This window comes from Amblyomma americanum, chromosome 4 (assembly GCF_052857255.1).
Source record: "Amblyomma americanum isolate KBUSLIRL-KWMA chromosome 4, ASM5285725v1, whole genome shotgun sequence".
Lineage (NCBI taxonomy): Eukaryota > Metazoa > Arthropoda > Arachnida > Ixodida > Ixodidae > Amblyomma > Amblyomma americanum.
In genome coordinates this window covers 98,626,738-98,649,372 of record NC_135500.1, presented here as the reverse complement: position 1 = coordinate 98,649,372, position 22,635 = coordinate 98,626,738, and the positions used below count along the sequence as shown (strand labels likewise).

General features: G+C 43.9%; 1 long non-coding RNA gene across 2 annotated transcripts; it reads left to right on the top strand.

Annotated features, from left to right (window-relative positions):
• Window positions 1-2,788: 2,788 nt before the first annotated feature.
• LOC144128169 (uncharacterized) lies at window positions 2,789-21,091 on the top strand. Of its 2 annotated transcripts, XR_013313716.1 has the most exons (4): window positions 2,789-3,087; window positions 4,893-6,476; window positions 7,070-10,449; window positions 11,131-21,091. It is a non-coding gene; the product is annotated as an uncharacterized LOC144128169 (long non-coding RNA). The 2 variants fall into 2 exon arrangements; XR_013313715.1 differs by having other exon boundaries at window positions 4,893-10,449.
• The last annotated feature ends 1,544 nt before the right edge of the window (window positions 21,092-22,635 follow it).

The following is a 22,635-nucleotide window of genomic DNA, read 5'->3' as shown; positions in this document are numbered from 1 at the left end:
AAGTCCGGACGTTAGCGCGGTCAATATCACTCGCCTTTGCGCTAACCTTTCATGCCTTTGACGACACCACTTGTTTCACACGTCAATGAACCGCGCGCTTAACAGCCATGTAAAAACAAACCACCGTGGCGATGGCAGCGATGGTAACCGTGGCAACCTTGGAGACGCCAGCGACCTAGGAACTGCGGCTAGGGATGTTTCAAAAGTTTTCAGCGCCATTTACACCTAATTTTGCGACAAAACGTACCCAGTAAAGTACCGAGATAGACGCCTTTTTAAAACGACGTCATTGAAAACCACGTGACATGGCGATCACTTTCCTCCTTTTAGCCCTACGCGAATCGCCGACCGCTCAGAGTCACGGCGGGTCTCTAGACGGGTCTCTAGGGGAGCGCGCGCTTTCCTTCTTACGGCCTGCGCATTCGCCGCGGAAGCAATGGGAGTTTTTCTCCAAGAGTTACGCCTTTCGCCGCCGCCAGGGGCGCGACGATTCCACTGCTAGTAGGGAGCCTACATACATGCCGCCTGCCGCCTGGCTTCGCGACATGTAGGCTCCCTAACTGCTAGGGACCGCTCTCTGCCCACCTGCTTCTGCGGCGGCGGCGGCGGGCGGTGATCGCCTGGTTTCGTGCTGTTTTTCCGCTGCTTCTTGTTCAACGATTCACCGAAGCGAAAGAAAACAAAAAGCAAATGATTTATCTACATGTCAGCCAATAAGTTCACACGTGAACAGAGTTTTCATAGAAAGATTCGAACCATAGAAACATCAAAGGTCCAATCACTCTCGTTCCTGAAAGGTATGACAGGGAAATGACAGATGTTGCGGTCTGAAATGCCGAAGGTCGTATTTCGCTCAATTTCTTGCATGTCTCATAGTCCATGCCGAAGTTAAGTGCTGGTAGAGAATTTAGTTAATGCGAAGGTTAACGGAATGGTTTATGGTTTATGGGGGTTTAACGTCCCAAAGCGACTCGGGCTATGAGGGACGCCAATGTGAAAGGCTCTAGAAATTTCGACCACCTGGCGTTCTTCAACGTGCACAGACACTGCACAGTACACGGGCCTCTAGAATTTCGCCTTCATAGAAATGGCTCAGTAGCTTTGCACTCCAAACACTGAGCCATCGCGGCGGATTCATATAAGTTTCAATGCCGCCATATTCATTGCTTTCTTTTTCTCGCCACATTGTCAGGAATAGGGGGTACCGTCTCCTGACTCGGCTACCTGACGGCGCCATGGTCGCCGCTGCTTCTGCGAACGGCATTCCTCGCAGCTGCGTGTCGAATTATGTATCGAATTCCGACTCATCCGCCTTTACGTTGGTTTTCTAAGAATCCTCCCAAGGTCCGAATTCGCCGATCTTAACAATGTGCAGAAAAGCCTGCCAACTTGACTTCCCTCTTATGTGCGAAGCGCAAACGTCACTGTCGGTCTGCGCTTTTTTTTTTTTTCCGAGCCTCGCATATTTCTCTCTTGGACGGGGAGTGCTCTCATCGCACTGTGTGCCGGCAGGCAGCGTGGCCTTTAGTGTTGTGAGCGCTGGTGCGCGTTTCTACCCGTTTCTTCCACGGATTAAGTTATTTGCTGTGCGACGGTGTTTATTGCCCGCCGTTGATCATCCAACGCGGCGATGGTGTACTGCTGCGTACCGCTTTGCAAGTCGCAGTTGAGGTCTGCTTCTTTGATATCTGAAAAATTTCTCAGAATACTTCTTGTTAATTACACCAAGAAAATCACCGACAGGAACGAGAAGCCAGCTAATTATCTGCATAAACCATCCATGGGAAGCTTTTCAGACTGTGAACTTTTCTTCTTTTTGTTTGGCGCTCTTCTCACTTCCACAGCGCTGTTCATGCCATTTTCTTTGATGGGAAGTTGTTGATCACTCATGTGCTAAACCGACTGAATAGATGTGCGTCAGTCGCGATGCTATAGATATGTAGAGTGTTTCAGCCAACTGATACGTTCTGAACGTAAAACATATTGAAGTTATGGATCTGAGCGCACCGCATTGGACACCTTGAATTTAGCTGTGAATAAATTTGTTTTCGTTTCTCTGAATCCGTCCAGCGTCATGAATTCTCGCTAAATCCGCTTTCGTGCAAAACAAAAACGGCAGCGCTTGAGATTTCAGGAGCTATATTTTATACGCTTCGGAATTCTTAGGAATCTGTCATATAAACGCTTCAGGTCGCTTATAATTCTAACACCCGTCAGTAGGCAAACTGAAGATTTGTTTCTCTCCAAATTTAACGGGTAGAAAGTGTTGACGTGAGTAGACCAAAGCCTCATGCGACCATGCAGTCATACTGAAGAAGAGCACGCGATGGCGCGCGGTAGTTATTCTGTTGTTTATAACTCATAGCTATCAAATCGAAGAGGCTGTTTGCGCGGTCTTTGCGTAATGCATAGGGGTGAAATATCAGGACCTGACGGTTACCACTCACGCGGGACGGACTTGGAGCGGGCGCGCGTTCTCCTTCCGCGTGAACGGCGGTCGCAACGGCGGAGCAGTGGGGCAGTGGCGACCCCACCGAGGTGCGGCGGGAGGCGGAAACAGACCCCATTGTGAAGGCCGTAAGAAGAGAAGCGCGCGCACTCATGGAGTATGAAGTATGGTTTGTTATGGGTTTACTCAATAGATGGCAGCACAACACCACTTGTGTAGTGATTGATTCATGTGTTTTCCACTAGATGGACATAGTCGTCCACTGTCTGAGGTTAGTTTTGTTATTTTTATCGACAAAAAGTTCGCAATACCGTCAATTTCCAAATATGGCGTCGCGGAGAAAACGCGCTTTGACAGCGGAAGAAATTCTTAATCTTGAGTTCGAGAGTGATGACGAGAGTGACTACTGCGATGAAGATGATGGTGTGTTAGATGACGAGAGTGACCGGATTACGGACAGTGACAGCGACAATGAAGACAACTTGTGTTTAGCGCAAGATCCGTGCGACTCTCGGCCACCATCTCCGAAGGCGCGAAAACTAGAAGACTGGCAATGGGAAGCGGATGACACAGTGAAAAAGGTTGCGAAGAACACCTTTTGTGGTCAACCAGGCATCAAACGAGCCATCCAGCTACAAGTAGGTGCAAATCCCAGTTCTCTGGTAATGTTCAACGCTCTCCTCGGAGACGAGATTTGGAGCACCATCGCATTACACACAAATGCCTTTGCATGCGAGAAACAGCGTTTGCATCCCGATCCCAGTTGGCATGAAACAACACCGGATGAAATGAAAACTTACTTCGCTATGTGTGTGCTGATGAGCCAAGTAAAAAAGAGCAGCATTCAATCTTACTGGACAACAAGCACACCATTTTTTGCTTCTGTAATGTCGAGGCAGCGTTCTTGGGCACTCTCAAAATATCTGCATTTCTGCGACAACTCTCTCCCTCAAAGTGGAGATAAGCTGTGGAAGTTGCGCCCTGTGCTCGACCACGTACTGAAATGCATTGATACAGCCTATGATCCCGAAGAGCGCGTGGCAGTTGATGAAAGCCTTATGAAGTTTCGTGGTCGGCTGTCCTACGTCCAGTTTAACCCCTCGAAACGGGCAAGATTTGGCTTTAAGTTCTACAAACTGTGCGAGTCTTCAAGCGGCTACTGCCTGAAGTTCTCGATTTACACATGAAAAATTGAGGCTGTTGTAATCGACCTTCTAGAAAAACGTCTGCCCGATGGCCACACAGTGTTTATGGAGAACTGGTATTCTTCGCCATTGCTATTTCGCCACCTAAAGGAAGCTAATTCGAATGCTGTCAGCAGAGTCCGCCTTCACCAAAAGAACATGCCGAAGGATTTCAAGGCGAAGCTGCAAAAAGGCGAATGCAAGTCCCTCTTTGCGCGAGGCATCATGGCCCTCACTTGGCAGGACAAAAAAGCAGGTCACGATGCTGTCAACCTGCCACAGTTGAACTGATCTCACTGATACCAGAAATACAGGAAAAAAGGGTCGCAAGAATGGCTTGCCAGTTCTGAAGCCGCAAGTTGTAATCGATTACAACTGAGGCATGGGCGGAGTGGATCGCGAGGACCAACAACTCGCTTCCTTTACAATTATGCGAAGATACGCCAAAGGCTACAAGAAAATCCTTTTATATTATGGACATCGCTGTTCATAACAGCTACGTCTTATCTGCCAAAGCATCACGCAAGCGGCTCCACTACATAGACTGGAAAGTGAACCTCACAGAGGACATTCTCGAAGCGGCCGTTTTGCCCCAGTACCATGGTCGGCGTAAACCGTCTGTCGCGGCTACACCAATGCGGCTTCCGAGTGGGCTCATTTTCCTCGCCATATCCCACCAAACAAAATCAAGCAGAATTCGTCAAGGCTATGCTTAGTCTGCAAGACACACGGGGAAAAGTCGGAGAGCGGGTGGGAATGTGAAAAATGTGAAGTTGCACTTCACATGCCTGTGTGCTTCAAAGCTTCAACTGTAACTGTAAATCACATCCACAAGGATAGCTCTGCTTTGAGATTTATAAGCCCACGCCTGCTGATAAAATAGGCAACTGCCGCAACATGTGTGATCTGCAATTTAGGGTGCACTCTGCTGGCTCCTGGCACTTGCTTGATGCAGTGGATCTGTTTTTACCTTAGCCAGGAGTCTGCATGTAAAGTTGCATCAGCGTTGCCTAGATGCATCACACCATCAGTCTCCTATGTATGGGTGTCGTCTCTGCTGCCATGATTTCTTGGCAAGATGAAATGTATTCCTGCAGTTTAATGGCTGCTTCTAAGGCATTAAGGGCCATGATGGATTACACTAAATATTCTCTGCCTTCATTATGTACCAGTGGCTACTGTATAATATTAAACTCTGCTTTTGTGTAATTGAGGCTTCCCCTTGTGCATGTTATGCTTTTCTGGGTGTCATTTTGCAGGCAAATCAAGCCTATTTGCAGGAGGAAAAACATGCATGGACAACTGCCCAACTGTGCAGATGATATCCTCAGGCTCATATCCTTTCAAACTGTCTATTTGTTGCTCTGAATTTCTGATGACTATGTGCCAAGTTAGGCACATCAGAATCCTTCTGGGTAATTTGTGATGAATCCGGTGGGTCTTGACTTGGCAGCATATATATATATAGGGTGCAGGCTATTTTGGAACTTAGGTTTCTGAACGTTTGTGGGATTTTTGTTCTGTTTCTTGCTTTCGCTTTTGGCTGTGTTGAGCTGCATGGATTGTATTTTCCAGCCAAGATCATCTGCTTCTGCTGCAATAAACGGGTTGTGTAAGCGTAGGGCTGAGACAAGCAAGTTGTTCTCACATTGCCCTAAGTACTCAATCAGTTGTGTGTCCTAGGTGAATTTTGGCCTGGTGACCTTCTTGGGTGCTGGCAAAACAGACACTGCGCTTACTTTATTCTTAGGTATACGCATTTTCTTGGAATCCTAATCTCTGATCCAACGAAGGAGTGAGTTTGCTGCTGTGTTTGATACAACTGGATGCAGTCTTATTATGACAGGCTTGAAAAGACTACTGGAGTATATGCACCACCATTCCGAGTCCACTCTGGTGGCTTATGGAACTTGGTACAGGCAGTAAAACAAACTTTCAAGCATGCAGCCCTTTTCATACGGTCATAAAACACATCCTGGCTCCAGTAACAACACAATTCCTATCTGATACCCTGTGCATTTCTCTCTTATAAGTACTGCTCCTCCGCAAATAACTGTTATTACCTGTGGCTGTTAAAGTTAGGTAATCTGCCATTGCAGTCAACACTGGGATGCTAGTCTATCATAATTGAAACAGCGCAAGGACAGGACACAGTAAGGAGGCACCGTGAGCACTATCAACTGGTCTTTTTTCCAAAATGCTCAAGGACATACATAGGTTTGGCATATATACGGGAAGCATTCATAATTAAGAAGAAAAACAGCATTGTGTTTGCACACCATGTTTCACCCTGTTTCCCATGGAAATTGCATTTCTAGACCATCGGATTTATGACGCACGCTTTTCCACTAGATTTTAGCTGCCTTGTACAGTGTTATGAATTTTTTGTCGTTATTTGTTTACATTTGTTTTGCTCCTATTGTAGTTCCCTGTCACACTATCATCGTGTTTCTCACGCACGCCATGTCGTTATATTTTAGCTGTCTTATACACTTGTTATGAATTTTTGTGGTTACTTGTTTACACTTTTGTTTCCTTGTGGCTTCCCCTTTTAGATCTTGTTAACAGCCGACCTGGGCATATGCCGTTACCTCCGTCATGCTGCATTGTGCAATTTTTTCAATTATTTTTTTGTTGTTATTAGCTTGTCAAACCTAGTATATATCCTATGCTCTTATGATTATTAGATCTAGAGAGCATATAGGCACCTCCACTATTAGCAGCCGGGTTTTTGCATACTTATTCTGTCTTGCTCTGCTTGATTTTGCAGGCAGACAGATGTCCTGGTACTACAAGCTGCCAAGCATTAACCTTTCAATATGCTTCCAACCCTTGCTTCACAGGTGTCGTACTATTGAAAGCATGTAAATTGAGATTCCCAGTAGTAGCAGTATCTGGCTTTGTCCTTGCATTAATCCATAAGCACTACCAGATGCCTTTCAAGCATGAGTGCCTACTGCATTATACATATACATGCTGTATACACTGAGCATATAAACAGTTCTCTTGTGACTGTGGCAAAGAGTACATCCTGCCTAAGGAAGAAATTTCGAAAGCAATCTGCTGCAAACATGGGTAGAACCACACCGTCACATATGCATGTGCAAAGTTAGGTTCACGGGAATCTATCTGTCTTTGCTTACAGAACTATCCAGACCAGTTGTATTGAATATACCACAGTTGACATTGCATTTTAGGTTGTAGAAAACATGAGTTTCAGATATTTTTCTCTTATTTTTTATTTCTCTTATTTTTCTTACCATATCCTTTCACAGTTTGTGCAAGAAAATGACACTATGTTTTGTCAGATGTCCTTTCTGTGAATTTTTGCTACTGCTTTGTGCACTGCCGTTTACACAAAAGTATGCAAGCGCTGCCCCTGGGGCATTTCTGTTCATTTTAAAGTGACTCTCCTTTGCTCTTTGTTATTTTACAGGCCATTATTGATAACCCATGTGTGCAGCGCCAGAGGAAGAAACCTTCAGTACCACGCCTGCCAGCCTTCCATGACTCCATTCCTTGATGTTCATAACCTGAAAAATTGCATGTGCAGTGATCTTAATGCATTGTGTCTATGTGAAAAATGAGATGAAAATGGTTTTGATGTAATTGTTTTAATAACAGCGATCTAAATAACGAGGAAAATAAGCATCGCCCTCAAAACAGAAATTTTGTTTCGTATAGAGAGGACTCGTTGCGTATAGAATATATTTTTTTCCACCGAAATGACGAGCGCCTTGGGAAAGGAGAGGGAATAATGGGAGTAATGGATGGCTGCACAGTGGCCTCTTCAGGTGTTACTGATGCTGAGGGGGCACCAGGTTCTTTTTGCTTTTTGGCTCAAAGGTTGTGGAGCAGAAACCTTTCGTGTACATTGGCTGAACAGCTTAAATTAGGCTCTGAATGAGGTTCCCATTTTAGTTGTGGCACATACAGAACACATGACCACGTACAGCAATCAAATGCAGTCTCTGACCTGTGTACTCATGTGGTGTGTACTTTGCAGTATTAGCATTAGCATCACTGTATTTCATCACTCAAAATCAAGCACCATTGAGGGAGTGGGGCCTGACGAACAAGCGCCAGCTGGTCTTGCAGCTGTCTTAGACAAGCCAGGCACTCCATGAAAAATGGGCTGAGAGGCGAGAGGGTTTAATGGCCGTGGGGCGATATGTTTAAGGGCAGTTATCACATTCAAGAGATGTTGCATTCTTTTGGAAAAAGTTCTGTGCTGGTGTCACCAAGACATTGCGTGTCTATTCGTAAAGTAACTTTGTGATTTGAAGAATTTAATAAAATAAGCAGCTGGGGCTCACTTTTGATAAAAAGAGATCATTGGTTCCAAAACGTGCTCAATTCAAAATGCAAATTGTAGAAAATGGCACCTGTATTTCTGGTGTAAAGTAAGGTTAATTAGAACCCATCCTGCTATACAGAGATTAAAGTAAGATCTGTGGAACGGAGGTGATTGTCATTGAAAATTTTTTTTTGATCACAGTGCAGCAAGAATGGGACACGAGATGAAAGATTGACACAAACAAGCGCTATCAGCTGGTTTTTTATTGAACGAAAGGCGTATATATACAGACATTGAACTACTTATCAAGACAACAAAAGTTATCTGGAAGGCACGTGGGAGGTCAGATAGCTCAATTCTCTCTCGGATAATGCAATAGAATAGCTGCTGATACGCATCGTACCGTTGTGGTGAATATAGAAGGCCTCCATTATCTCGCGTGTTAGCTTATCGCAGAATGTCATTGTGAAAAACTTAATGTGAAATCATTTGAGGAGCACGAAATGTAGTTATGCTGGGCATTGTGTGATTGTTCTGTTAAGTGTGCTAATTGATTCTTTCATTGATTCAATGTTCTTTTTAAAGCAGAATCGCAAAAGGCGAAATTTGTATGCGTTGGACTAATTAGCCTTTGGGTGTGTCTATGTTAGACACTTCAGTGTTCATCTGCATTGTTGTGCTGTACGGTTTCGAATCTAAAAATTCGTGGTAACGTAATTCAGTTTGACTCCACCACTTCACACTGCTGCTTTGTCTTCTGGTTGGGGCTTTTGTGAAGACTATAGCTATGCAAAACCTGTGATGTCAGTATCGCGTGGTGTTTTCTACATGTTATTGTATGTGCAGCTGTTCACTGCTTTAGGGGCATTTTGTTGGCTTTGCTGAAGAGTGCAATAGATTCCTTGTGGTTGGTCACAACTGAATGACCTCATTTCGTCATGTGCATAGCGTTACTTCCTCTTTCAATACTGTATTTGTTGCTGTGTGGATTTAGCCTGCATTCTGACATCTTCCATTCCGTTTTAAGGCATTTTTAAGAGCAGCTGAGATTTAGCTGTATAGGTCGTACTGTGACAAAGTTATTTTAGTTTTCTCACAATACTGATTGTTCTGCATATCTGTTGGTCAATGTAGTGCTAGTTTTACCAGATTTGCTGATCCGCAGTGTTCTTGTTTTTGTTGCCCGACTCGGGCCATTACACTAATCAGGCTTTCTTGCATCACAAAATTTCTGTAAAACTAATGTAGTGCTGCGATTATGCCCAGAATAATGCAGCATCTGATGACAAGATGAGAAGTCGCACTTTAATTCACAATGTCACATTCACTCCCTCTACTGTAATGGCCTAACCATTGGAGCATGCACATCACATGTAGGATGTGTGGTGTTCGATTCCCAGCGCCACTGGGTATACACCAGTGCTAAAATACGCAAGCTTTATTCCTGGCTTCAGCAGGGTGGAATGCTTGGAAATGGTGTTTGACCCCATCTGGTATAGACAAAAGTGCCTGATGCCGTGTTGCTGTTTGGTCAAAGCTGCCCTTGCGCCATCAAAGTTCACCATTGTCATCATCGGCTCTTACTCTCGTTCTTCCGATGGTCTCACCTCATTAATATGTTCTCAGAGATGTGCTTCTTCTGTCGCATCCATAGTAGTGTTAGAACAGCCGGTTACCTTAAACCTGCTTCAGAGCAGCACATTGATGGACTGAGCAGCATCCAGTTGCATATTGACAATCTCAGTGATGACAGTTTCTTCTTATTTTTCTCTCGATTTTTCATCGCAAATTGGAGATGTCGGCCTTCACAGGCAAATATATATTCTCTGACTGCACTTGGCACACAATAGTGTGCAGTTTCAGGTGTGCTGCTACTGAGTTAATTGCGCTCTTGGATATGCTGCAGGTGAAACACCACGTTGGGCATATTGGCCACATTTGTAGGCAGCTGTAATCTTTGCCGCAAGTAAGCCTCCTGACAATTTTTAACTGTAGCCATGCTCTGATAGTTTTTTCCCATCCACAGAGAAAAAGGCCTTAAGGAGTTTAATAACAAAAAATTAGTGCTGCATCAGTCTGTTGCGTCGTTATGCATAACTGACCCTCATTATCTTTTAAGTCTGTTTGGACAGACTTGTACAGTCCTTTCCATAGAGCCAGTAATTGTGATAGTTCAGTGATCAATGCAATGGCTGTTCACTCAGTTCCAATAGGTCTAAATTTCTCTGCAGTCATCAGTCTTTCGTGAGCATAAGTATAGCTCTGACTTGCATGCTGAAAAAAATGTCGGGATTTGTTTTTGTTTGGAACTCACTTTGTAAGCTTGCCATACTCAGTTTATACAATCTGGCACAGTTTTGTGCATGATTGTATATTCTATATTCACCGTCACGTGCTCGTAACAAGTGAGCTGTGGAACGTGTAGTCTTGTGTCTTATTGGATGTCATTTTACTTTCACATGCAGGCTTGAGCACTAAGGACTGCAAAAATGGTGAACCTTCTGTACAGACCTCACCAGGTTAGAATCTAAATTTTTTCTCCGTAAATGCTTCCCTGATAGTTGTCTTTCAAAGAGAAGTTTGAAGTGTACCGAAGCTTCACTTTACTATGGTGAATGATATTTGCTTTTCATATTTTGGAAAGTTGTTTTTTGTCATATGTGAACTACTGACCGAACTGTCACCTTTGCGAGTTCAGGTCATTGATGCAAGAAATTGTACAAGGGATCAAGGCCTTGTCCGGCTTCTAGCCTTTTGCTCCTATTAGACACTGTCTGAGGAGCAAATAAAGCAACCAAAAATGTCATTGTGCTCTGTGGTAAGCGTTATTGACTGCCATTTGTGCAGATAAGACCACCTGTGTGGACTTAGGAGAGTGCGTGTCATGATGGCAGTAATGTAACTGCTAAGGTCAATGGCAGTGAGTTTGTATCGATTGCAAAGGCTGCCCTAATTTGTTGGCAATGATGACATTTCGTCCAGCCTAAATGTTCTCTTTCACTGCATGCAGAATTCACTGTAGGGACATCTTGCTACGGGCCTGAGTTCTCTTTAGGGCCAGTCTACTGAATAAAACTTTTGGTAAACATCCACAGCTTTTGGTGAATGTGTCTTTCACATTCATCTTTTATCCCTAACTACAAGTGAACTGTGGACTGTTGATTCCTGCATTTTATTGAAAGTATGCCTTTACAACACAGGTACTGTGGTCACACACGGCGGACATTTCACGCCTCGTACGCAAGATTCAACCAGTCAGAGGCACATGGAATCTACTCCTGGCATGGCTAACAAGGAGGGTAAGAGGCCCCAGAAATGCACCTCCTGCAGCAGGGGATCCAGAAAGAGATCCCAGCTAATGGTGCATCTCCGAGTCCATAGTGGCGACCGCCCATACCAGTGTAACGACTGTGGAAGCAGCTTTACACAAAAGTCCAATCTGAAGGTACACCAGCGCACTCACACGGGCGAGTGTCCTTATCGTTGTGACGAGTGTGGATGCAGCTTTACACAAATGGCCACTCTGAAGAGACACCAGCTGACTCATACTGGTGAACGTCCTTACCGTTGCGACCATTGTGATAGAACCTTTGCACTGAAGCAGAACCTGGTGGCACACATCCGTATCCACACGGGTGAAAAGCCGTTTCGGTGCCAGCTGTGCCCCATGGCCTTTAGAGTTAGTTGTGACCTTCTGAGGCATGAGAGATCCCATAAGGGTGAAAAGCCCTACCAATGTGACTTGTGCCAAAAAACATTCACTCAGAGGTATAGTTTGAAACAGCACAAGGAGACAATACACAAAGAGTAGCAGTGGTCCGTGATGCCTCTAGTATATGTGTTTTGCTAACTTCCAATTTGTGTGCAAGCTAATGATATTCTAGCTTAGCACCCTATGAAAGATGTTGGTATCATTTGCCACATTTGTAGGCTCTCAATGGGATTCCTACATCAGTCATGGTACTAATAGAATACCTGACCACAGAGAACAATCAAGTGAAGCCTGCACTGTGTGTACTCATTGCAAGTTGCTTCGTCAAGTAACTTTGTGACACTGAAAATTAAAGAAACAAAAATAAGCATCTGGTGTGCACCTTTTATGAAGGAGGCCCATTGGTTCCAAAATATTATGCTCAATCAAAAATACAAATGGCAGAGAAGGATGCCTTTATTTTTGGTGCGAAATGGGGTGAAACAGACCCCATCCTGTTATTGAGAGATCAAAGCGAGGTCACCTCTGAGGTGATGGTCATTGTGAAAAACTTCATCTGTGACATCGCATGAAAGAATGAAATGCAATTATGCTGGTACTTGTGTGATTGTTCCGTTCTGTGCACAAATTAATTTTTTCATTTATACAATATTCTTCATGTTTCAATCAAAGCAGAAACATCGAGTATGAAAATTGCACTCAATGGCGGTGTTGTAGGTGTTATCGAAAAAAAGTAACTAAATACATGACTCGTTACACTGGAAAAAAAGGAATGCATTACCGCCCTACGTTAGCTACTACAAAATGTAATGCGTTATCATTACCGTTACCGAAAAAGTACCGCACGTTACTTTGCCGTTACACCATGGCCATAAATTTTAATTAGTGCTTTTTTGCTGCATGAACTCGCGATATTCATTTTATAAAAATCATATTTCGCATAAAATTTCTAGCCCAAACAGCGATTTTACCTGAAATCTTGATTTAACGAGAATACTTTGCACAAATGTGCATAATCTTAGCAATGTTATAGCAGCCTAAAGTTGCCTATAGATTTACGTGTGATGGCTTGTAACCGTGGCACATGGTGAACCCATTTTCTGAATATGACGTTAAACACAAAATGACATATCATCATCAATTCTAATTTCACAAAGCAAACACCGCTAAACCCTCAACAAAGTTACAGTGATTCTGAGAAATGTGATGTTCCAAAATGCTCGGCATCCTTGCACTCTTTAGAATGTTATGTGTGGGAGTGGTTTGGGCAGGGGAGGTAGCTGACGGTGAGTTTTGGAAGCGTGCTCGTGCACTTGTTTCGTGCTTTATGGGTATCTGTCTTTATTTTTTTAGTTGGTCACGTTGTCATGTGCAGGGGTTTTCTGGCATGCAACAAAGGTCGTTGAGAGCATGTTGAGATTTTGTTTATTTGCAACATCACTTTTGGTACTTCTTTTTTTCTGAAAAAGAGGCGGAGGGGGGACAATTGGAATAAAAATTAACTAGTAATGTGACATCTCACGTTACCGAAAAATGTTAACGTAGGTACGTTACCAGTTACAGTTTCGAAATGGTAACAAGTATGTTACTAAGTTACCGATAAAAGTAACGTGTTACTGGTAACGCATTACCGCCAACACTGCTCAATGGAAATTTTAGCCTTTCATGTCTCTGTGCTTACACATCAGTCTTCGTCTTGATTCTTGTGCTGCATGACCTGGAATCTGCGAATGCTTGCTTACGTAATTCAGTGTATCATTACCACTTTGCACTCCTGCTTTGTCTCCTGTTTGGGTCTTTGTGAAGACTGTAGCTTTGCAGAACCTGTACTATATCCTGTGGTGAATTCTACCTGGTATTGTAGTTGCCGTTGTTCATTGGTTTATGGGTATCCTTTTTGCTTTGCTGAAGAGTTCACTGATTACTTGTGGCTGGTCACAAGTGACTGACCTCATTTCGTCATGCACGTAGCATTACTGACTCTCTCCAAACTGGTTGTTGCTGTGTGTATTTTACCTGCATTTGACATCTTCCATTGCATTTTGATGCTTTTTTAAGAGCAGCAGACAATTTGCTGTATGGGGTACTGTACCATGACATATTTTTTTCTTAGTTTTCTCACAATACTGAATGTCGATCTGCACGTCTGGACTTAATCGTGTATGGATTTCGTTTCATGATGGCGATACGGGTTTTGATTTGTATTTAGTCTGGAAATTGTTTATTATAATGCAAAGCCATTTTAAAAAATTGGTCCGTGTTTTTGTTAAACTGTGTGCTCTGTTGATGCTATGCACTGTTGCACAATGCAGCGCCAGTTTTACCAGATTTACTGACCCACAGTGTTCGTTTTTTAGTTTTACCTGACTGGTTCTCTTGCATCACAAAATGTCTTCAATACGAATGTAGTGCTGCTATGATTTCTGCTCAGGATAATGCAACAACTTATGACAAGTCGCACCTTGAGTCACTATTTCTCGCCATATTTACTCTCCTCGCACGGTGGCCTAGTCATTGAGCGTGCATTTCGCATGTAGGATGTGAAGGGCTGGATTCTCTGTGCCACTGCGTACCCACCAGGGGTACAGTACGCAGGCTTTTGCCCTGGCTTCTGCTGGATGGAATGCCTGGAAACGGGTCTTAAGACACTCCTTCTCCCCGCTTGCGTTGATGAAAGTGCCTTGTGCCATGGCGCTCTTTGACCAAGGCTGCCTTTTTGTCATAAAAATTCATCATTTTCATCATCAGCTCTCACTCGTGTCTGTCCGATGAGCTCAATCAGCGTGTTCCCAGAGATGGGTTTCTTCTGTGCCATCCATGGTGTTAGAAAAGCTAGTTAACTTAAACATTTTTCAGTGCAGTGCATTGTGGGACTGGGCAACATTGTGTAGCACATTGAGAAACTGGGTCATGACGGTTTCTTTTTTTTACCCCTCGACTTCTTGTCCCAAATTTGGAGATGCGGGTGTTGTCCAGTAAATATGGTATGCTCTAACTGCACTTAGCACAGAGTAGTGTACAGTTTGAGATGTGCTTCTACTCGAATAATTGCACTCTTGGAGACGGTGGAGGTGGAACATCATGTTGGGCACATTGGCAAACATTTGTGGGCAGCTGTAACCTGGGTGTTTTTACCGGTAGCCATGCTGCGCAAGTTTTTTTCCTCTGCACTGTACAACGGCTATAAAAGGTTTATTTGAAAAAATGATGGCTTTATCAGTGTTTTCAGTCATTAACCATAACTGACACTCGTTATTTCTCAAGCCTGTGTAGGTAGACTTGTACTGTCCTTCCCATGAAGCAAGAAATTGTGCAAATTCATCGTCCGTGCAATGGCTGTTGACTCAGTTCCAATAGGTCTATAAGTTTGTAGACAATTGGCAGTGAACTTAAGAGCAGTAATCATCTGCGTGCAGAATTAAAACTCGAGAATGTTTGCTTTCGAACTCGCTTCTTTTTAGGCTCGCCCTACTCAGTTTGCGCAACCTTGGAAAGCTGTTTTACGAGATTGTATTCCATATTCACAGTGCCATGCACATAACACCACGTGAGCTGTTGCACGTGTAGTCTTTTGTCTCGGTGGATGTAATCTAGTTTTCACATGCAGGTTTAAGCTCCAGGGACCACAAACATCATGTGCGTTCTGGACAGAACTCACCAGGTTAGAGTAAACTCTTTCTCCATATATGCTTTCCTGAAGATTGTCTTTCAAAGAGCAGGTTGAAGGATATGGAAGCTTCAGTTTACTGAACTGTGGTGAATGGCGATATTTGCCTTTCATAGTCTGGAAAGTTGTTTTCTGTGATATCTGAACTACTGACCGAACTGTCACCCTTGTGAGTCCAGTTCATTAATAAAAGAAATTGTACAAGGGACCAAAGGCTTGTCCGGCTTTTAGCCTTTACTTTTATTAGACACTGTCTAAGCAGCAAATAAAACAAAAAAATGGCATTTGGCATGGGTCTAATCATAGCTGACTACCACTTGTTTAGTTATTAAAGGGGCTGGGAAACACTGCTTGAACAGATGCCGGCTATACTTCACATGGATTCTTTATGTCACACAGATGCTGACTCAAAAAGAATTACAGGAATAGATGCTTGGGAACAGGAGTTATTCAATGAAGAAATTTCAAAATACAGGCAAACAAAATGCTGCCTTCAACTCGATTTTCGCCGGGCTTCCCATTCCTATTTCATTCTCCCAATGACGACACAGGAGGGACCAATCAAAACAGCCTATCTAAGCACGTCGCAGAAGTTTGCACACCATAGTTGCCTAATCGCTGTAACTCGTTCTTGACAAGGCTGGTAGCATCGTTTTTCATTGTTACAACAGCCACATCAACGCCTAGTTGACCCAGCGATGCTTCATCGTCACGTAGATGGCGCAGAAGGGAGCACTGATCAGTGACATTCTCTGACTTATGGTTCCAAACTCGAGTGCGACATACTGCGATGGAGTTCGGTTTGGTTTATGGGGGTTTAACGTCTCAAAGCGACTCAGGCTATGAGAGACGCCGTAGTGAAGGGCTCTGGAAATTTCGACCACCTGGAGTACTTCAACGTGCACTGACATCACACAGTACACGGGCCTCTGGAATTTCGCCTCCATCGAAATTCGACCGCCGCGGCCAAGATCGAACCCGCGTCTTTCAGGCCAGCAGCCGAGCGCCGTAACCACTCTGCCACCGTGGCGGCTTCTGCGACAGACTGACATTTAGGATAGCGTGTACCGCGTACCATGGCCGCTACTAGGAACGCGCTTATTGGTTACGGCTAGCAAGGTGCACATGCTGTTGACAGGAACGTGGTGCCATATGGCACCGCCACCCGGTAATCCTCCACAAGCCGACAATGTGGAGTGCTAAATGTGAAATGATTTTTTCTTTGCATCCTTCCTTGGGAGCGAAACAAATGCTAGTAGAGTGTATTGGCTCGATCAGATAGCTTCCACAAAGTCGTTTTCAGAAAGATAGAGAGTAGCCATAAGTGCTGTGCACTAGGTCATAGGATGTCTCCAAGCAGGCGCAAAGTTCTTCGAAGCAAAAAGATAGCCAGAGCCTCTCGTGGTGTATTTTTGTTTTACTTGCTCTATAGCGCTTTTATCTAAGGCAAACAAGTTGATTTCATTGATATAATATAAAATGCAAAAACTTGACAAAACCTGTCTATTTATTCACACAATTTGTAGTATATTTACTGTTTGTCTAATGATGAAGTTCCCGCCCAGTGATGTCATGTCCACTGCTAAAAACCGCCATTGTATGGTGACACCGTCAGTGCCATGAATTTGTTTTTGCGAGTTAAATAAAATATTAAAAACGAGTATACGCGGTTCGACCAATGCTAATAGCATCGCTATAACTCATTCTATGGAACCAACAGGCAGAACAATGCACTGATTACGTGTTTCGGGGCCCCTTTAAGCCCACCTGGGTGGAGTTCTTACAGTGACCCTCATGATGCTGGTAATGTAAGTGCAAGGTTCAAATGCAGCAACTTTGGATATCCACACAGACTGCCCTATTTTTTGGCAGTGATAAAATTTTGTGCATCCTAAGGTTGCTTTTTTTTGCCTTCGTGCAGAATTGACTGCAGAGATGTCTTGTTTCAGACCCAAGTTCTCCTTAAAGCTGATCTGTTGAATGAAACTTATGATAAACATCTGCAGCTTTAGATGAGTGTGTCCTCTGCATTCCACTTTTATTCCTTACTACGAGCTAACTGTGGACTGTTGGTTCTTGAATTTTATGTAAAGTGCTCTGCCTGTACAACACGGGTTCAATCATCACACAGAGCGACCATACCACACCTCCCGTGGAAGATTCAACCAGTGAAAGGCACCCTGTGAGCCACTGCATGGTATATACTCCTTCCGGCATGGGTAACCCCCGCGGTCAACCGAGAGGAAATAAGCTGCACGAATGCACCGACTGCTGCAAGAGATTCAAACGAAAGTCTCAGCTAGTGATGTATCTCAGAGTCCATACCGGCGACCGCCCATACCATTGTAATGACTGTGGAAGCAGCTTTGCACAAAAGGCCAATCTGAAGGCACACCAGCGCACCCACAAGGGCGAGCGTCCTTACCGTTGTGACCATTGTGGTAGCAGCTTTGCACGGAAGAACGGCCTGGTGCTACACATTCCCACACGGGTGAAAAGCCGTTTCAGTGCCAGCTCTGCCCTATGGCCTTTAGAGCTAGTTCAGACCTTGCGAGGCATGAGATCCCATAAGGGCGAAAAGCCCTACCAATGCAACCTGTGCCAAAATACATTCACTCAGAGGCATAATTTGAAACTCCACAAGGAGACAATACACAAAGAATAGCAGTGGTCCTTGATGCCTCTAGTATATATATCTGTCGCTAACTACCAATTTGTGTACAAGCTAACAAGATTCTAGCTGACTACCCTATGAAGGTTGCTGGTAGCTAACCATCATTAACGATTACTTACGGTTTAAAATTTTGTTAATTTTGACAGATTGGTCAGAAAACGACATTTGTTGTGTCCTTACACAACACGCCCGCTGTCGCTCCAAGTCTTTCTTGAACACGAAGAGTTAGTCTGCTAAGCTCTAGAACTTGCATCAATTGAACTAAAACTGTGGTCATACATAGATGTCATCACTTCTTGTTGGAGAGTGAAAATAATAAAGGCATTCACCCATTTATCTTTCTGAAATTTTTTTACACTAAACAGGTATGCAATATTCTATTTGTCAATATGTCTATATGGCACAAAGGACCACTCCATCATTTCTTTTGTATTTGATGGCTTGATGACACTGCATAGGGTAGCCAGAAGTAAAAGCTTCTGTTTAATTTTAAAAACTTATAGTTGACAGCACTAAAGAATATTAAAAACAAAAGTGTTTTCCAGATGTTTCTTCAAGCTTCTGAGTCATAATACAATAGGTTCATACCATGAGAGAAGCGAAATCTACCAGTGGGTGGCAATGAGTTCGGTTAGCTGAGAAGATCAGAAAGTTTGCAGGGATGATATGGCAAGTTGACAAAGCACAGGGTTGATTGGAGGTCAGGGGGGAAGACCTTTGTGCTGTGGATATAGTTACGGTCATAAAGATGAAGATAAATGTTCCTCAATTGTTATACTAGTCGCCATGCTTCCATGAAGCCACACTGAACGTGCCACTGTGCACAATGCAACAGAGTGGCTCTAAACACTGCTATTCGGAGACCTCTGACCATACAAGATGCAGGCTAGGAACGTACCTTCTGATTCTCTTAATTTACTCTTCTACCCTCTCCTCCGAGTCCAAAAAACAAAACAAAAATGGGCTACGTAACAGGACAGTTCAAACTGGCTCAAGTAAACACATTAAATGGGCCAGTATGCATCCGCTTGAAATCCAGGAACCACTGCACACTGGTTTAATTGAAAATCTACACACATCTGCCTTGTGCATGGCTAAATCACCTATCCCACCTGATGAGGAAGGCTCCACTTAAAGGACACAAAAACTATAAGCATGGGAGTGGTGCATCATTGTATGCAACATTGAATGAGAAAAGCAGCACGTTGGTGATCGGGCACGAGTGTAGACTACTCTGTAAGCTTAGGCCAGGGTTGCAACCTGATAGTTATATGCCAGTTCAGGGTACTGGCAGATACCACTCGGTGAAGACGGCAAGAAGCTTACTGTCTTCATCACACCATTCGGGAGGTTTTCCTTCAACAGGCTTCCATTTGGCATCGCGTCCTCTTCCAAGCATTTCCAGAAGCAGATGTAAAAAATTCTGGAAGGTATCAACAGAGTTGTGTCTTATGGACATCCTTACTCGAACTCGGGCGAAACAGAGCACAAGACACTTCGCACCGTTGTTCAGCAACTGAAGCAGGTGTCGCGCCAAACGAGAACAAGTGCCTCTTTCACCTCGACCAGCTCACGTTCCTAGGTCACAAGCTTGACCAGCATGGAATCAAGCCCGACGAAAAGAAAGGTTGAAGTCATTAAAAATGGCCAGTCCCACTAATAGAAGCGAGTTGCAAAGGCTGCTTGGAATGGCTACATATCTTTCTCGCTTTGTACCCAACCTTGCGGATCTGCTCCAGCCACTTGTTTGCTGTCAAAAAAGCAGGAATTCGTTTGGGACATTCCTCAACAGCAAGCGTTCGACAAATGGAAGCAGCTACTTTCATCTTGCCCAGTGCTTGGGGTTTACGATCTTGCTAAGGAGACAGTGGGCAGACGCTTCCTTTCAACTGGGGGCAGTGATTTGACAGAAACAGACCAGTGGCAAGTTTTCGGTCATCGCATATGCCTACCGACTTCTACCTGACGCGGAGAAATGCTATGCGCAAATAGAGAAACAGCCGTTGAAAAATGTTGACCTTACACTGCGGCTACAAAGACAAAATGCAAATGAGGCGCTTTCCAGAGTGCCTCAGCAGAATACTGGTGACAGAGCCAGAAAGCGACATCCGATGCTTTTTTTGCGCTGCGTGAGGACAATCCTTCCCATCAAGCAGCACTGCCTTGAGTGGTTGAAAGAATCCCAAAAATCAGATCGCGTGTGCTTGTATCTTCGGGAACTCTGCACAAAAGAATTGCCTTCCCGATGAGGTTCACCCCTTGAAGTGAGATCCTTCTATGAACAACGTCAACAGCTCACCGTACAGGACAGTCTGCTACTCTACGCAGCCCATGTGGTTGTTTCACTCACGTGCAGGAAAGAAGTTCTGCGCCCTTTGCACGAAGGTCACTTTGGCATCACAAAGACCCAGGCACGCGCTGAGGACTCCGTTTGGTAGCCTACAGTGGCCAAAGACATCGCAGACATCGTTTTTTCTCACAATATGACATGGTCAAAACACATTGATCACATCACAGCTAAAGCTCTTAAAATGGTAGGTTACCTGAGGCGCACAGTACGGGATGCTCCTAAAGATGCCAAATTGCTCATATACAAAACTCTAATTGCCCCTATTCTTGAATATGCTTCATATGCGTGTAATCTATGTAAACAACATGAAATCGATCAAATAGAATCTGTACAACGAAAAGCTAAGATTTATTTTCCGTCGCTACAACTTTCATTTTTCACCCCCATCTGCGATATCTTCCTTAAATTTAAGTCCGCTCGCATCCCGCCAGAAAACTGAATCTTTTAAACTTCTTCACTCTATAGTGCATTCTGCTTATTGCCTTTCAGAGGGTAAGCATATCTCGTTTTCAACACCATCTACAACCAGGATCCATCACGATCTTAATATCCAACCTTTTTTCCCCGTACCAATGTTTTCAAATACAGTTTTCCACGTACTGTGGACAGTTGGAACTCTGCGTGGCAACATTCGTGCATTATCACTTTCTGATTTTGCGTCAACAGTTGAGTAGTAGCATTGTATGGTGTGTGCAGCATTTATATTTGTAATCCTTGTCATGTACCCTTTTATGCATGGAATTGTACCACATCTTATGTACCCACTCCTGCTATAGCCCCTAGAATGGGGCTGCAGTATTTTCAAATAAAAAATTAACCACCATAAAACATTGTCCAGAATGTGTCAAGACAACCGAAAAATGCCCCTTCAAAGCACAGTTTCCTTCAATATCGTGGGAGAAAGATAATGGGCCTGTTTTTCTTCAATAGCCACTGGTGGTTAATCGGGACTGATTATTACTCCAGATATCTGGAACTGACTCGTCTAGAGAAGCTATCATCTAGTATAGTGCTCAATAATTGCAAATCAATTTTCGCCTGACACGGCATTCCAGAGGTGGTGGTCTCCGATGATGGTCCGCAGTTCTCGTCCTCTGACGCCACTAAGCTTGCTCAAGAATATGGGTTCAAACACGTCACATCAAGCCCACTCTACCCTCAGAGCAACGGACTCACTGAGGTTGCTGTGAAAATCATCAAAACTTCAATAAAGAAGACCCAAGACCCATATTTGACCCTCTTGTCCTACAGCTCAACTCCGGTTGGCATGTCAACAGCTGTCAGCTTGTGCCTGCAAAGCGATCATAAAAGAACAGTTGAAGCCAGCAATATGTGTTGCTTCAAGAGGAGCATCCATCCTGCAAATGTTGCTTTAAAAACTGTAATGGCGAGAGAAAAGGCAGATAGGGGAGCGATGGAAACTCCCAGTTCATCTTCAAGAGATGTGAGAAAGACTAGATGCTGCGGCAGAAAAAAAATTTGTGCTCTTAAACCACTAAACATTAGATGCATCCGAGGGAGTGAATACTGAGATGGTTAATGTGAGGAGCACATACAATTCCTTGGATCGAATTTGAAGCTGAAAGGTAAGTGAGTAGCTCAAGCCAGCTTCCTAGAATGTACATCAGTAACAACCGCTTGAAACTGAGCTAAAAGCAAGTTCCAATAAGTAATTGTACACCATAGCCAAAGGCATGCAAACTACTCATTTGGGTCAGTTGTTTTGGATTCTGTGTGTGTTTCCTGAGCTGAGTACACAGGCAGCGTAGTTATCATTGCGACCGCACAAAACGACGAGGGACGTTGTACTGTGTTTTCTTCTCTTCGTCCCTCGTTGTTTTGCGCGGCAGCAGTATGCACTCCACTATTGCTGGTAATTGTGTTCCTTCACTGTGCCATACGCTCTTCTGAACGTATCCTATTGTAAATTAAAAAGAGAACGAAAACAGCAGAGCAACGCTGAGTTTTCCTAATAAAATGGTGATCTTTGCGATGAATAACGCTCACAAATTACTGCAGTGCATCAGCGCCACTATAACTGGTAAGTCATAATAAACTCCTATTTAACATATATACAACGGACATCGTAGCCTACCGAGACTTCCGTATTTATATGCTGGATTCAAAAAAAAAATTGGCTGTGGTTTAGCTCTTGTTAAACCAGGAGTGATGCGAGAGCTACACCTTGCTGAGTGGAACTCGCTCAGTCGAATTGCAAAGTCAGTCTTTCGCCGCTCCGTTTCGCTAGGTGTTCCTTCATCTTCGTTCCTGGATGTGGATTCACTTTCTTGCTCTCTTCATT